The sequence below is a fragment of the Lacerta agilis genome, chromosome 17 (assembly GCF_009819535.1).
Source record: "Lacerta agilis isolate rLacAgi1 chromosome 17, rLacAgi1.pri, whole genome shotgun sequence".
Taxonomy (NCBI): Eukaryota; Metazoa; Chordata; class Lepidosauria; order Squamata; family Lacertidae; genus Lacerta; species Lacerta agilis.
The window spans coordinates 11514765-11530294 of NC_046328.1; the positions used below are offsets into that span (position 1 = coordinate 11514765).

The 15530-nt window shown below is 45.2% G+C and overlaps 1 long non-coding RNA gene across 1 annotated transcript; it reads left to right on the forward strand.

Moving 5' to 3' along the window:
- The first annotated feature begins 10833 nt into the window (after positions 1 to 10833).
- On the forward strand, positions 10834 to 11790 carry LOC117039086. Its single transcript, XR_004425732.1, has 2 exons — positions 10834 to 10913; positions 11647 to 11790. It is a non-coding gene; the product is annotated as an uncharacterized LOC117039086 (long non-coding RNA).
- The last annotated feature ends 3740 nt before the right edge of the window (positions 11791 to 15530 follow it).

The window sequence follows — 15530 nt, forward strand, 5'->3', positions numbered from 1 at the left end:
TTCTGATTGGCTGCAGGAGCGATTTGGTTTTTGGACATTTTGAAAGTCAAATGGACTTCTGGAATGGATTCTGTTCGACTTCCAAAGTACGACTGTATGTATAACATCAAATCATATTATTAAAACAGTAAAGGTATAAGAACACAGGGCTGGTTCACAAGTAACACTAAACCCTGGTTTGTGCTACAGGCATCATCTAGGAGCCTGAGCAAAGTCTTTGGCTCATATGCACTCCTCTCCTCCTGATCTAGGAGGTTCTGCAGAGTTTCCTTGCATTTTCCCTCCCAATCCTGGCTTGTCATTTATGTACAAACAGAGCTTGGTGGTTTGAAACGCACTCTGGTTAGTTAAACAAGCCAGCTTTTGTAATCGGTGGCTTGGAGCTGGATTTGTTTAGAAACGGACTGTAATTTGTTTTAAGCCACGATCTCTTGTTTGTATGGAACAAGCTGGGATTCAGGGAAATGGAAAGTCAAATGGTTAAAGCAGTGGAATTTGCTCCCACAAGAGGCACCACCAACTTGGATGACTTTAAAAGAGGGTGAGCCACATTCATGGAGGGGAAGCCTGTTGATGGTTACTATGATGTTCTACCTTAATGGTGGAGGCTGTAGGCTTCTGAATACCAGCTTTGGAAACCTCATGAGGGGAGGGTGATCTTGTGCTTGGGTCCTGCTTGTGGGTTTCCCACAGACATCTGGCTGGTTGTTGTGAGAACAAGATGCTGGACTAGATGGGCCACTGGCTTGATCCAGCAAGGCCTTACGCCAGGCTTTCTCAACCTCGGCCCTCCAGATGTTTTAGGCCTACGACTCCCATGATCCCTAGATAGCGGGAACAGTGGTCAGGGATGGTGGGAATTGTAGTCTCAAAACATCTGGAGGGCCGAGATGAAGGAAGAGATGATGGCGCACATTTCAATAGAGATAAGACGCATCATGGGAAGAACCTTTCTGCAGGGCTGGGCCAATGACATGAATGGCTTGGTTTTGTCTCAGTGTCAAATGAGCATGACAAACTCAAAGCGGGGCACGGGAAGGGCAAACAACGATGCTCCTACAGATGATCTCAGTGAGTGAGCTGGGATAGGAAGGTTCAGGTGGTCCCTAGGGTATCCTTCACTTATTTCAAAACAGGGGGCTGCGTTTGGAGGTCACTTTTTTGGGGGGGGGTCCTGTATTGCTACCCCAAAGCTACTGTATACCCTGATAGCACCACATTTTAAACAGGGAACCAGGCAGGCGGAGGGCCTTCTTGGTAGTGGCGCCCGCCCTTTGGAATGCCCTCACATCAGATGTCAAGGAAATAAACAACTATCTGACTTTTAGAAGACATCTGAAGGCAGCCCTGTTTAGGGAAGCTTTTAATGTCTGATGTTTTATTGCTTATTATTGCTTATTATTATTATTATTATTATTATTATTCTGTTGGGAGCCACCCAGAGTGGCTGGTGAAACCCAGCCGGATGGGTTGGGTATAAATAAATAATAATAATTATTATTGTTATTATTATTATTAAATAAGAGATAGCAGCAGCAACAACAACACAATAATAGGGGGAGTGGCTTCCTAATGACAAAGACCAGGAATGGCAGGGTCATGTAGGTGTCTGCAACAAAATGTTGCAGTGTGTTGTGCTGCTTTTTCAATACCTTAAGTCACTCCATCCCATGCCCCGTCTCCCAATTTTTTTTCTCTCCACCACTGAGCATGCTCAGCTCTCATTTACTGGGTTTTTTGGGGTGAGGATGTTATCGCTTTAGGCCACCCCCCATTTTTCTACAGACCGTAGCTCTTCCCCAAGTCTGCTGGTCCCTCTTTCTTATGTGTGAATGGAGCCATTTGCCTACATAAGGATTGGCACACACAGCCTGAACCTCAGATAACAGGAAGGATTACTTTCCCTGGTAAGCAAGGGGACTTGCAGCGCCTGTGCGTTCCATGGAATGCTTCCCATTTGCTTTAATCAGGCCATGTAGCACTCTGGGAATGGTGAGGCACTCCCAGGGCACCAGTTATTTATCTTTTTGCCTCCCATGACCCCTTCCTGTGTCTCAGACAGACAGGTTGACAAGGGCAGTGCATCCTTAAATAGATGGCTTTCTGGGAATCACATGGAGTACCATACAAGTTGTATTGTTTCCTAGAGTGAACTAATCATAGCAGGTCTGCAAAAATAGCTTCGTCTTGTCGATAACAGACTGCCACTGCAGTCCCTCGAAACATCCCTGTTGTTGTTGTTCAGTCGTTCAGTCGTGCCCGACTCTTCGTGACCCCATGGACCAGAGCACGCCAGGCACGCCTATCCTTCACTGCCTCTCGCAGTTTGGCCAAACTCATGTTAGTAGCTTCGAGAACACTGTCCAACCATCTCATCCTCTGTCGTCCCCTTCTCCTTGTGCCCTCCATCTTTCCCAACATCAGGGTCTTTTCTAGGGAGTCTTCTCTTCTCATGAGGTGGCCAAAGTACTGGAGCCTCAGCTTCAGGATCTGTTCTTCCAGTGAGCACTCAGGGCTGATTTCTTTGAGAATGGATAGGTTTGATCTTGCAGTCCATGGGACTCTCAAGAGTCTCCTCCAGCACCATAATTCAAAAGCATCAATTCTTCAGCGATCAGCCTTCTTTATGGTCCAGCTCTCACTTCCGTACATTACTACTGGGAAAACCATAGCTTTAACTATACGGACCTTTGTCGGCAAGGTAATGTCTCTGCTTAAGGAAACGTCCCTAAGTCCCGGATAATCAGTGAACTCTGGTCTCCCATGTCCATGTCCGACACTAGGTACTGTATGCTGGAACTCTAAGCACATGAACTATGGACCATTGCTTTTTTTTTAAAAAAAAATTCTCATTACCTTCCTTCCTTCCTTCCTTCTTTTTTACCAAATGCAGAATGCAAATATATACACTGAAAAAAGAAAAGGAAACGCAAATCTCTTTGTGCAAGGCACCCCTCACCAAAATCTACCCACTTTCCCATCCTGCAGTCCTCACTCCACTGTGTTCTTCCAAAGGATCTATTGAGTCCTCTTTTATGATATTCTCGGATCTTCTCAGGATTGCAGGCATTGGAGATTTCTGACAAAAACAGGAACAGGAATTTTCCAATGTTTGCTTATTTGTCCCATCTCCAGAACAGGAAACAACCCAGCAAAACTGGTTGGTATTCATTGTTGTTGCTTTCAGCCCACAGATCTTCTTCTTCTTCTTCTTCTTCTTCTTCTTCTTCTTCTTCTTCTTCTTCTTCTTCTTCTTCTTCTCACTTGTAGCCAAGTAAGAATGTCTTCCATGAACACAGTCTTAACAGTGAGTCCGTAAGTGACTGTGGAGGCCAATTCTGGATCCACGTGTCCTTCCACAGTGGGGACATAGGTTTCTGGGCGGGAGTTGGTCACGGTGAGGATTTGCCAAACATGCCTTCCTCTTAGCATGTTTCTCCCTTTCGTCATGAGTTTGAGCATCTTCAGAGTCCATGACACCTTTGGTGAAGGCTGTTCTCCAATTGGAGCGCTCGCAGGCCAGTGTTTCCCAGTTGTCAGTGTTTATACTACATTTTAAAAAAGATTTGCCTCTTTTGTTTGATACGTAATTGATTATGTGCTCACTAGAAGGGCAGATCCTGAAGTTGAGGCTCCAGTAATTTGGCCACCTCATGAGAAGAGAAGACTCCCTAGAAAAGACCCTGATGTTGGGAAAGATGGAGGGCACAAGGAGAAGGGGACGGCAGAGGACGAGATGGTTGGACAGTGTTCTTGAAGCGACTGGCATGAGTTTGGCCAAACTGGGGGAGGCAGTGAAGGATAGGCGTGCCGGGCGTGCTCTGGTCCATGGGGTCACAAAGAGTCGGACACGACTGAACGACTGAACAACAGCAACCCCTCTCCCCACCGTTTGCACTGCACAAGAACACAAGAAGCCTGCTGGATGAGGCCAATGGCCCATCTAGTTCAGCATCCTGTTCTCACAGTGGCCAAGCACAACAGCCCTCTCCCCTCATGCAGTTTCCAGCAACTGGTATTCAGAAGCATTACTGCCTCCAGCTGTGGAAGCAGAGCAGAGCCATCATGGTTAGCAGCCATTGGTAGTCTCCTCCTCCATGAATTTAACTAATCCTTTTTTCGAGACCATCTAGGTTGGAGGCCATCACTGCTTCCTGTGGGAGCGAGTTCCATAGGCCACTTTGCTCTGCGTGCATCTGTCCTGTTGCATTTCCCTTGAACTGAATTGGGTGGAATAATGCACCACAATTTATGTAATCAATTACGGAATTCTGCCACAGCAGGCCAGCAAAACAAATAACACAGTTTGCGGCGGAAGATGAACAGCAGCAGAATGCAAACAGTACTGCGTGCGATGGAATAGAAAACGAAGCCTTCTTACATCCCTACTCAATATGCTGCCCTCGGGATTCCTCCATGGAGATAGGCAGATGTCTTTAAACCATTGCTACCCCTCTCTAAACAGATTAAAAATCAAATAAAAACCCTCTCCCTTTAGAAACCAAGAGGCGACCACCTTCTTGTTTCAAATAAGCTACTGAGCAGCCGTTGGATGGCAGTGACCTTTGATCGCTGCTGAGCTAAGATGGATTTGGAATTCGAACTCGAAACCCAGAGGTGGAAGGCATTGTATCCCGTTACAATTCCCAATTGGGCAACTATATCCCTTGTCAAGGCTTGAGGAGGTGGTAGGTGGGCTGCTCCTTCGCTGTGTTATTGTAAGCTGAAATGTGTGTCTCTTCTCTCTCCCCTTCCATCCAATTTGCATTAGAAGTGTCAGAACTGAGTTCCAGTGAGTTCTGGCTGAGAAAAAGCACTGGCAGAACCACGTATGCCACTTTGAGATCCTTGGAGAAAAAGATGGGATATAAATGTAATTTTAATATAAATGTAACTGTTAATAAAGTTGGTTGGGCTTGCCTTGTGGATTGGTCCAACAGCCACCTACCCACTAATTTAATATAATCATCAAAATCATAGAGCAGAAATCTTTTCTTTCTTTCTTTCTTTCTTTCTTTCTTTCTTTCTTTCTTTCTTTCTTTCTTTCTTTCTTTCTAAAAATACACAACCTTCGTGATTCTGTATAAGATTAATTTTAGACTTTAGGGAATCATCACAATTTTTGTAGCCAAGGCAGACCTATTGGCTTTTATCACATAATTGGCCTTGAATTGTCTATTTTTCTTTCTTTAGCCTACACTTTTTGTGGTTCTCTTGAAATTACAAGCTCGGCTGTTATACAACATAAACGCTGGGTTCCTCCCCCCCCCCAATACATGTGCTAGTCATACATAAAAAAACAAAGGAGAAAGTTTGGATCCTAACATCTAGATTGGTGTACTGCTAAAATTGCAGCTCCTCGCTGTGTATTTATTTTTGTTACTTATGTGGAGGACCAAATCCAAAATACTCAGGAGTGCAACAGCTCAGGGAATATCCAGTTTTAAACCAAGTAGCTGGAATCTGGACTCTAATGCAGCCAAACAGATAAAGCTAAAATAACCTCCTGAACAACCAGAGAATTCAAGAGAGACTCTTTCTTCCAAAGAAAACATGTGTGGCTTTTAAAAACATGATTACTGAGCATCTTGGTTGGCGGTTAGGATGTGGCTTCGATGTCCTGATAATCAAAGCCTTCCCATTCTTAATGTTGGGGGTTGCCTTGATTCTGATTCTGGGGTGAGTCACAGAACCGAAACACTGTTATGAAACATCATTAAGTAGTTGCTTCAGATGCCTTGTGAATTTTGGAATGAGCTCCCAAAAGCAGTAGGGATGGCTGCTGACTTGGACGGCTTCTCCAGACATCCCCTCTCTCTCTAGGTCACCCTACCACAAACTCTAGCATTCCTTCATACCCATGGGTAGGCAAACTAAGGCCCAGGGGCCGGATCCAGCCCAATTGCCTTCTAAATCCGGCCCGCGGACAGTCTGGGAATCCGCATGTTTTTACATGAGTAGAATGTGTCCTTTTATTTACAGGTGGTAGCTGTATTGGTCTGCCATAGTTGAAACAAACGAACAATTTTTTTTCTCCTTCCAGTAGCACCTTAAAGGTAAAGGTAAAGGGACCCCTGACCATCAGGTCCAGTCGTGTCCGACTCTGGGGTTGCGGCGCTCATCTCGCTCTATAGGCCAAGGGAGCCGGCGTTTGTCCGCAGACAGCTTCCGGGTCATGTGGCCAGCATGACAAAGCTGCTTCTGGCGAACCAGAGCAGCGCACGGAAACGCCGTTTACCTTCCCGCTGGAGCGGTCCCTATTTATCTACTTGCACTATGATGTGCTTTCGAACTGCTAGGTGGGCAGGAGCTGGGACCGAGCAACGGGAGCTCACCCCGTGGCAGGGATTCGAACTGCCGACCTTCTGATCAGCAAGCCCTAGACTCTGTGGTTTAACCCACAGCGCCACCTGGGTCCCAGTAGCACCTTAGAGACCAACTAAGTTTGTTCTTGGTATGAGCTTTACCTTTACCTCTCTTAGAATAGCAATGGCGCTCACCTGAGAGGTGCTGGAACTGAGTTCCGGCGAGTTCCGGCTGAATAAAAGATCTGGGGGCATCCTATTCCATACCCTGCAACATTTTTGTGATGAAACCGGGACAGCTTCTGTAAATCCAGTACTGTCCCTGGAAAATAGGGACACTTGGAGGGTCTGAGCTTGCAGAAGAGGAGTATGCATGGGGTTAACATACCTGTATATAGAGTGAGGCATCCACATTCCCAGGCTATACCTTTAATGTCTCAGCTGACCTCTATCTCTCTTGAAGTTTAGACTGGTGTTCTCAAGTTGCATCCTTTTCTATAAGTTTCTGCTCCCCACACTTCTCTCTCGGACCTCAAGATGCGATGTCACCTTGGAGCTTTCCTCTGAGAGAATGATGGAGCAAGCATAGCTGCCTTGTTGTAGACTAGTTAAAACAAAAAATTAAAAAAAAATTCCTTCTAGTAGCACCTTAGAGACCAACTAAGTTTGTTCTTGGTGCATGCACACTTCTTCAGATACACTGAAACAGAAGTCACCAGACCCTTATATAGACTAGTTAGTTAATCTAGAACGAGGAACTTTTCTATCCAAGTTGTGTATTTCCTACAATAAACTATTTTGCTGTTTTTCTTATTCTCCAAGCATCTCTCTCTGTGTGTGATTGCAATGAGTAAAGCCTACCCTACCCTTTAACCAAGAGTCACTCGTCAAGCACTGCTTCCTCTGCATACTAAATATGTTTCCATAGGTAATTGGACCCAGCTATCCGCAAACCCCAAACCCTACACCAGAGGCTACCCACTGCAACATTACCACACACATGACAAACTGCACACTCCCCAAAAATGTACTAAGGGGCTTCCATGCCAGCAGTCACCACAGATGTATATCAGGTGCCCCCCCCCCCCCGCCCCAATTTATTAGATTTTCTGTGGTAAGGAAAATCTGGATTAAATGAAGAAAAAGTATGGGCTAGTATTTCGATTATTTATTTATTTCATTCATGACTTGCTTCCTGTGAGATATCCCTAAATGATTTATGATATAATAAAGAGATCTATAGAACAGTTACCTAAATTTAAAAAGCTTTTTTTTAAGTATAAAAAAGCGAACTATTATAAATATAAAACAGTCTGAAAGAAAGAACAACAGAATCAAGTGGGATAAAGGTTTTAGAAGGTTGTTGAAAGAAGAACGTCCTTTAAAAGGAGAAGAAGAAAAAAACCTGGGAGGGTATATACCCAAAGGGTATAGATTCCACCACACTAAAGGCCCAATTCGGACATCATGCATAATGGACCTCCTGACAGGATGGCATTTGTACTGTGATACAAATCCATGGTGTGACTACATTTAGAATACTGTGTATAGTTCTGGCTGCCTCACCTCCAAAAGGATATTGCAGAGTTGGAAAAAGGGTTGCAGCATCTGGGACCTCTTAGTTTAGAGAAAAGTTGAGTGAGAGGTGACATGAGAAAGGTTTATTAAACTATGCATGGCATGGAGAAAATAGATAGAGGGACATTTCTCTCTCTCTCCCCTCCCCCTCCCCCCCTCTCTCATAACACTGGAACTCATGGATATCCAATGAAGTTGAATTTTGGAAGATTCAGGACAGATAAACGAAACTGCATGCAGCACATAGTTAAACTATGGAACTCATTCCCACAGGAGGCTGTGACAGCCACCAGCCTACCTAGCTTTTAAAGAGGGTTAGACAAATGCATGGAGGACAGGGCCATTGATGGCGATGCTCTGCCTCCATGATTGAAGGCAGCAATTCTTCTGAATACCAGTTGCTGAAAACTACAGGAGGGGAGAGGGTTCTTGTGCTTGAATCCTGCCTGTGAGTTCTGGGACGGCTGGGACGGGCGGGGTTGGAGCTCCGTCAGAGACCATCGGCGGAGGGTGGCGAGCAGAGCAGGGCAAGGCTTTCATGTTGTCGCTTCCAGCTCCCTGCCACTTCCGTGTGGGTTAGGCGGCCATCCGCAGAGCTGCAACCTCGTCCCTCCGAGGGCAACAGGTCCCGAGGCTCTGGAAACAAGCTCCGTGGCTTGCTTGGGGCCCGCTGGCAGCGCTCAGCTCTTTGTAGCAGCACGCTGCTGGCAGGCGAGCCCCAGAAGGGCCAGGGAGCAGGTTTGTGAGTGGGCAGTGGGGCTCCGCTTGGGTGCCCTGTCCCCATCGCCCCGCCCTTCCTACGCCACTATCTTTAAAGTACCCAGAGCCCAAGCTGCATAGGGCTTTGTACTCCAGTACCAGTACTTTGAACCCAGCTTGGTACCTAACTGGCAGCCATTTTGATGATGACGATGATGTCACATGGATACTGTGTAAAATATTTAAGAATGGGCACAATAAGTCCACAATAAGCTGCTGTGTGGAGGTGCCCATAGATTCCCCTTGTTATGAACCAATTCTGACTCTAAATTAACATCAAAGCTTGCAAAGAAGACTTTTTTTTTAAGCTTCTAGTGGAGGGCAAGGTCTAGTCTAGGAAGGGAGCTTGTTAAACAAACATGTTATTATCCAAAGAGCTGGTGCCGTGATGATGGAGAACATCAGAATTTCCTTCTCGCTTCTGAGTGAAGCCGATGAGAGACATCTGTCTATAACATGACTTTGTCTTCATTAGTTCTTCAAAATGCAAGAAAGACTTTCCTCTGGAGGTACCACAGTGTGTGCTGTTTCCCCCTCACCTCCTCTTCAAGAAGAACTTCTTAGCAGCTCAAATAGAAATCAAGTTGCTAGAAGGGGCTTGTTTCCAGAATACTCAACAGAATCCTTTCTTGTGCCACCGAAAGATTATTTTTCGGGTGGCACCATGTACAAGATGTTTGTACATCCTGCCAAGCGGTGGATCATGGGTCTCTCAAGAAGAACTTGCCAGGTAGACCAAATGAAGTGTGTTGTGGGTTTTGCAAGCTTTTAAGTGGGATACACTGACAAGTATGCCAACTCTGAGGTCGCCAGGACACAGCACTGAGCAAAAAAAAAAAAAAATTAAAAAAAAAATGCCCGTTCCACATTCACAGCCCCATTGGTAGGCCATGAATTTGGGGGGGGGGGCAGAGTAATAGAGTCATTGTGCAGTGGGGAGTGGGAAAACCATGTATGCCGTCTTGGGCTCCTTGGAGAAGAAGGTGAGATATAAATGCAAGAAATAAACACATTAGAGCCATGTAAAGTGAGAGCTCTCTACATGCACATAACTCTATCCAGCTAGCAGTTCAGGAGGGGGTGAAGGAGGGCTAGTGAGGGCTGTGGCCGGAAGAGGGGTGTTGGTGAGATCTGGATACAGAGTCCAGGGACTCAGCTTTAAAATGTGTTGTAAAGTGCAATATACAAATGTGACACTAGATGGCAACAGTGAGCTATGCCAAATTCAATGTATTTTTCAAAACGTATTTGTTTGTTTGTTTGTTTTTAAAGCATTTTCACAGCGTTTTTATTTATTTATTTGTGTGTACATTCCACCCAGGCCTTATGCTCTCCTGTCCTACGCAAACACCCACTTTGGTGATGCAGCATTCCTGGCACTAAACTCTTTAACAGCACTATTGTTGTTTTACTGATTTATGAATTGTGTTACGCGCTGAGTCTCAAGGCAATCTTGCAAGCATACCATGAAACCATCTAAAAATAGTTTTAAAAGAAGTACAAAACCCAGCTAAAGATAGATCTAAAAAGTGTTAGAGATTTCAGAGTTGCCTACGTGCAGAAATGCAGCTGTCTATCTCCAAGCAATTAACTAGTTGGCAGAAAGCCCAGATCTGCTCTCTCTCAGACCCTTAGCAACGACCTGTGATTGGTCAATGAGTGCCTAAAGACTCAGCTCTGTGTGAGAGCTGTGTGGTTAGTGTGGTTAGTGTTGGTGTGAGAAAGTGGTCAGCGTAGAGAGAGAGAGACAGAGAGGAAAAGATTTTATGTTTTGTTTCTTTTATTTGTAAAGTCTGTACATAGTAACTTATGGATACTAGTTGCTTCAATAAATGCTGTATATAGTTATCTAAAGAGTTCCTGAGTTCCTGCGTTGTGCTGTCCAGTCAATTACACAACAGCCAGAAGCTTCCAGAAAAGTCTGCGTCTAACTCTGCGGTGTCCAGGAATACGTTATACTCCTGACACTAAATCTTAAGAAAAAGAATACAGGATAAACAATTGGGGTGCTTTGATCCCGTTGGAAAGCTTGCTGAAAGAAGAAATGTCTTCAACTGTTTCAGGAAAATGCAAACAAGTGAGGGCTGTTCCACAAAACACGGGCAGCCCTATTGAAATTCCTGATCCGATATTTTAGGGACTTCAAATATGGCAGTCTGGGAATGACCATACTGAACACCACCATGGCAGAGTTCAGGGCTGGAGAGCAAAGCTGTGGAACGAGGGAGGTGAAGAAAAGATGGCAGCGCCTGAATTTTCTGCTCCAGAAATGTATAACTCTTCTGTCGCTCTGGCCTGAAAGCATTGGCCATGACAGCCATGTAATAAAACTCTGATGTATGACAAAATAATGAACCACCGAATACATCGCCCTCCTGTGCTGCCTCTGCAGCCTCGCCTGGCTTTTGCCTGGCGAGCACAGCTTGTAAATATATCTGGGTCTCGCCCTGCTACTAACAGGCTAGCGGAGCATTGCCACAAGGTTATTTATTTTACACTCTGGGCTCTGCTTCTGAGCCATGGAGTGTAAAAACAATCAGAAGGACAAAGTGTAAATTCTCCCTGCTGATTTATTTACTGTTGTGTTTTTATAGGCCCACATGGCTCGGGGTTTTTGCGCTAGGCCCGACCATTCAAGCAGAGCCCGCGCCGTACACTTCCAGAGAAATGAATGACTTTATAAATTCTCTACAATAATAATCCCACGTACAGGAATGCATGCAGAGGAACACCCAGACAGGGCTGGAATGTTTTTAAGAATATAAGATTGTGCTTTTTTGGTGAGGGAAACACATTTCTCTCAGGGCTCTGTGGTATGGCCTAGGCTCCAGGCCTGTCTGCCTACCACCTGTAATGAACCCATGGGGAAAGTCTCGTTCGGGCCACCCAAACTGAGAGGAGGGTCAGAAGACAGCGGCTCTGGGATGTTAACAGCCTTAATGAACCTTGGTCCATTGGAGACTCAATACAGCCATCTTAATTTTTTTTTTGGTGTTTTTTAAAGGGCCTTGATAGGAAAAACATCTGATTTGGCTCCGTTCTGTATCCTTGATTAACTGAAGTGGCCTCTCAAGTCTCCACCGTGGAAGAGAAAAAAGCAAAACTTATTCTCTCCTAATGAAATGCAATAAATGCTTTCTACACACACCCCCTTTGAAAATGCCAAAGTTTTCTTAACAAAGATCAGTTTGTCTGTATCTACACCCCTCTCTTGTTCATTCGCTCCTCTCTCTTTTTTTGAGGCAACTGTGCAAATCTACCCAATGCTAAAAATGTACTGGTGGACATTAGCTTTCTTCCCTTACTGTGTCTAGATAGCAGTGCTTTAAAAATAAAATAAATAAAATAAAATGGGCAACTACTCATGCTGAAGTTGTTACAGTTAGTGCCACACTTTTAACATTTAACATTTTGAGTACCCCCAGAAAAAAAGCATTGTTAGATTGTGATTAATTTCTAAAAGGTGTCAAAATTCAAATTTCGAAATTCAAAACGCACTGGGCTGGCTCAGTTGATTAGGGCATTGGACTCTTAATCTCAGGGTCATGGGTTCGAGCCAAAGATGCCTGCATTGCAGGGGGTTGGACTAGATGATCCTCGGGGTCCCTTCCAAGATGACAATTTTATGATTCTAGAATGGTCATATATACCCTGCTTTTCAGACCACAAACTTCTACCTGAAGGGCTTTCGGGGGACTGTCCTCTGAAAGGCATCATTTATTTCAGGGGTGAGGAAAATTTTTCCAGTGGTAGGCAGGGCCAGAGGTGAAAATGGACAGAGCAACAATGGTGTGTTTTACCTCTGCATAATAGACACGTCTGCACACTCACCTCACTATCCTCTATCTGGGCAAGCAACAAGCATGATCAGAGTCCAAAGACAAATCTCAGCCAGGCAAAAACACGCAAGGAAGGTGTGAAGCCGGGTCACTGGGATATGTGGCCTGAGGAGAGTCCCGAGGGCCAGAAAGAGAGGAATGGTGGGCCACATTTGGCCCCCAGGCCCTGGGTTCCCAACCCCAGCTGTCCTATCTAGGGATGCCAGGCCTCCAGGTCTGACCTGAAGTCTCCAGGTTTGCCTGGCTCCCTCCAGGTGGCAGGGGAACGGCTTGAATTTCCAGGTGGGCGAGAGTGCCTTTAATAATGACAGAGAAGCTAAAAGGTGGAAACCTTTCTCCATTACCTAGTTGCCCCTTCCACTGCTGATATTAATAAACAAGGTGGTGAATTGCTTCCTCTGATTTTGCAAAGATCCCTGTGGTCAGATGCAACTCCTAAGCATTTCTGGTCACTGCTCTGACAGCAACGCAAGCTGCGCCTGCTTTGAGTTTCCTTACGCTGTGCGTAACTGCCTCAAATTTCATTAAGAAATGAAAAAATAAAATATCCCATAACATCTCAGATCTGGCGCAAGGCGGTGCCTTTCCCACTGCGTCTCCCCAGATGGAAGGGAAAGGCACTCTGCACGCTGTTCCAAACTAGCAGAAGGCATCTGTGCGTAGATTCAGAAGCACTAGCAGGCTCCTGTCTGCATAACTCTAGCTGAAACAGGAACAGTATGTACAGATCCTTCCCACCACTCAAAAGTCCTATCTAGCAGCTGGGGCAGAGCGATACGCACCCGTCCCTCTCGTGTTAATTAAAGACCTCTTTAAGCTTTCTTTTTCTATCCAACGCTGCTGGGTATGCAGGAAGAGATTAGAGCTACGGCAGACATTAAAAATAAAACAAAATCCCACAACGATTCATTGGGTGGTTATGGACAAAAGAGATATTTTTTTTTAAAAAAAATCAAAGTTGGGGGGGGGGAAATCTGAATGTTTTGGGAGGGCAGCTCACCACTTTATTTACCTTATTTATCCTTGCAAGGTGGCCAAGGGCTGGGGAAGGACCATAGCTCAGTGGTGGAGCATCTGTTTTGCATGCAGAAGGTCCCCGGTTCGATCCCCAGCATCTCTAGTTAGGGCGATAAATCTGAAATCCCGGAGAGCTCCTGCAGATGAGCATAGATAGTGCTAGATATGCGCGCGGGGGGGGGGGGATTGCATTCAGCCTCCTTCAGCCTCTTGGGGAAGAAATAAATCTAATTAATAAATGTTGGCACCTTGAAGCAGATTTTAGAGGTTGCCTGCATCCTGCTGGATAATTCCAACAGAGCCCCAGAGGTCAACTCAAAATGCCTTCGTGCAGTTTGCCGGAGTGTTATTATTATTATTATACGTAGCTCAGTGCAGCTACAGTTTCCATACTCAGATGGCACCGTGGCATTCATTGACACTGGTGCTATTTAGGGTGGCACAGATAAGAACCCGGGTCTAAAAATTCAACAGTAGGTGGAAAAACCCGGCACTCTCCGACAGCCTTAGGGGACATATCAAAATAGCATCCGGCTGATAAAGGGCCGTTGCTACCATCACAGCCATGGCGTCTAGGAACGGATGCCCACCTGATGCTAGCATTCATAAGGAAGATACGATGGGAAGTCCTTCTGCGATCGCGGCAGCTGCTATAAACGATACATTCTTAAAATCCCCCATTAAAGTGCACCAGAGCAAGGAGCAGTCTGGAGCAGGCAGGAAGGGAGAGAAGATCCTTGGCTGTGCTTTGTGACATTCCTGGACTCCTTCCAGGTAAGAACTCTCTTTTTCTTTAATGGAGAATATTCTTTTTTCCACCCACCCCCTTCCCCTGTAGACCTTAGGGATGTTATAACAGCTGTTTGTAAACACTGAATATCCAAAATTAGCGCGGGGGGGGGGGGGGTTGAGCAGGAGCATAATTTATCAACGTCTGCCCTCTGGAGCATCTTAAAAATGTTGCAGATACGTTGGCACATTGATAAGGGATTTGAAGAGCTGGGCGGGGAAACCAATAGCCAGCAGGCAGTCTATTAGCAGAGATGCCCCCCCACCCCCCTTGTCACGGGACATGGGCTGCCACTCCAGAGAATGTCCATTTGGCCACACAAATCAAGACTGGTTGGCACTAATGAAATACAAGCCCTCGGAGGGTTGAGAATGAATTTTGTCTCGTTAATCATGCTGTGCTTCAGGCGGCATGAGGCTTGCTTTGAGAGCAACCCATGCTTAAGAAAGTCCTCTGTGCTGTGTCCTCCAGCCTGAGGACAGGGCAGCAGCCAGGAACACAGAAAATGTGTCCCCCCAAAATGCCCAGAATGTTAAAACATGAGCATATAAAAAGTGCATGGCTACATCATTGCAAAAGCCCGTTTTACTCCCGCATCCTGTTCTCATGGTGGTCAACCAAGGTGTTGACAGAAAGTAGAGAAGGTGGAGAAATTTGATTCAAACTTAAAGGCTAATCTGTTTGGAATTCGCAGTTTCCGAAACAACATGAGCTCCAAAACACAGCCACCCTTCGAAATTCACGCATATTTGCATTTTCTGATGCAATTGTCCAATCAAACCATGTTTACAAAAATGCATATATTAGAGGAAAGTGGGCATTGAATGGCTATGTTAGTGAAAACTTACAAAAATGCATTACTATATTCGGGGAGACTGCTTGCAAAAAAATTGCACATTGGTCAAAACTGCATACAAAACTGTTTATTGGGAGACAACCCCACTAAAATGCTGGTGCATTTTCGGGAAGATTTAAGTAAATAAACTACTACTACTAATATATTCATCCCCTGGATTTTTCTTTGATGGGTCTCAAGGGAGCTTACAGATAAAAACAAGAACCGCTAAAATATAGAATAGAAATAATGAAAAAAACAGTTAAACATTGAGAGGAATTAAAACTTTATAAATCTGTTAGAAGCATACAAACAATTACAATAAAAAGCAGCACGGTACTAGCCATTTCATTAAAAGCAGTCAGTTCCCAAAAGCCTGCTGGAACAATGAAGTGTTCACCTGTTGG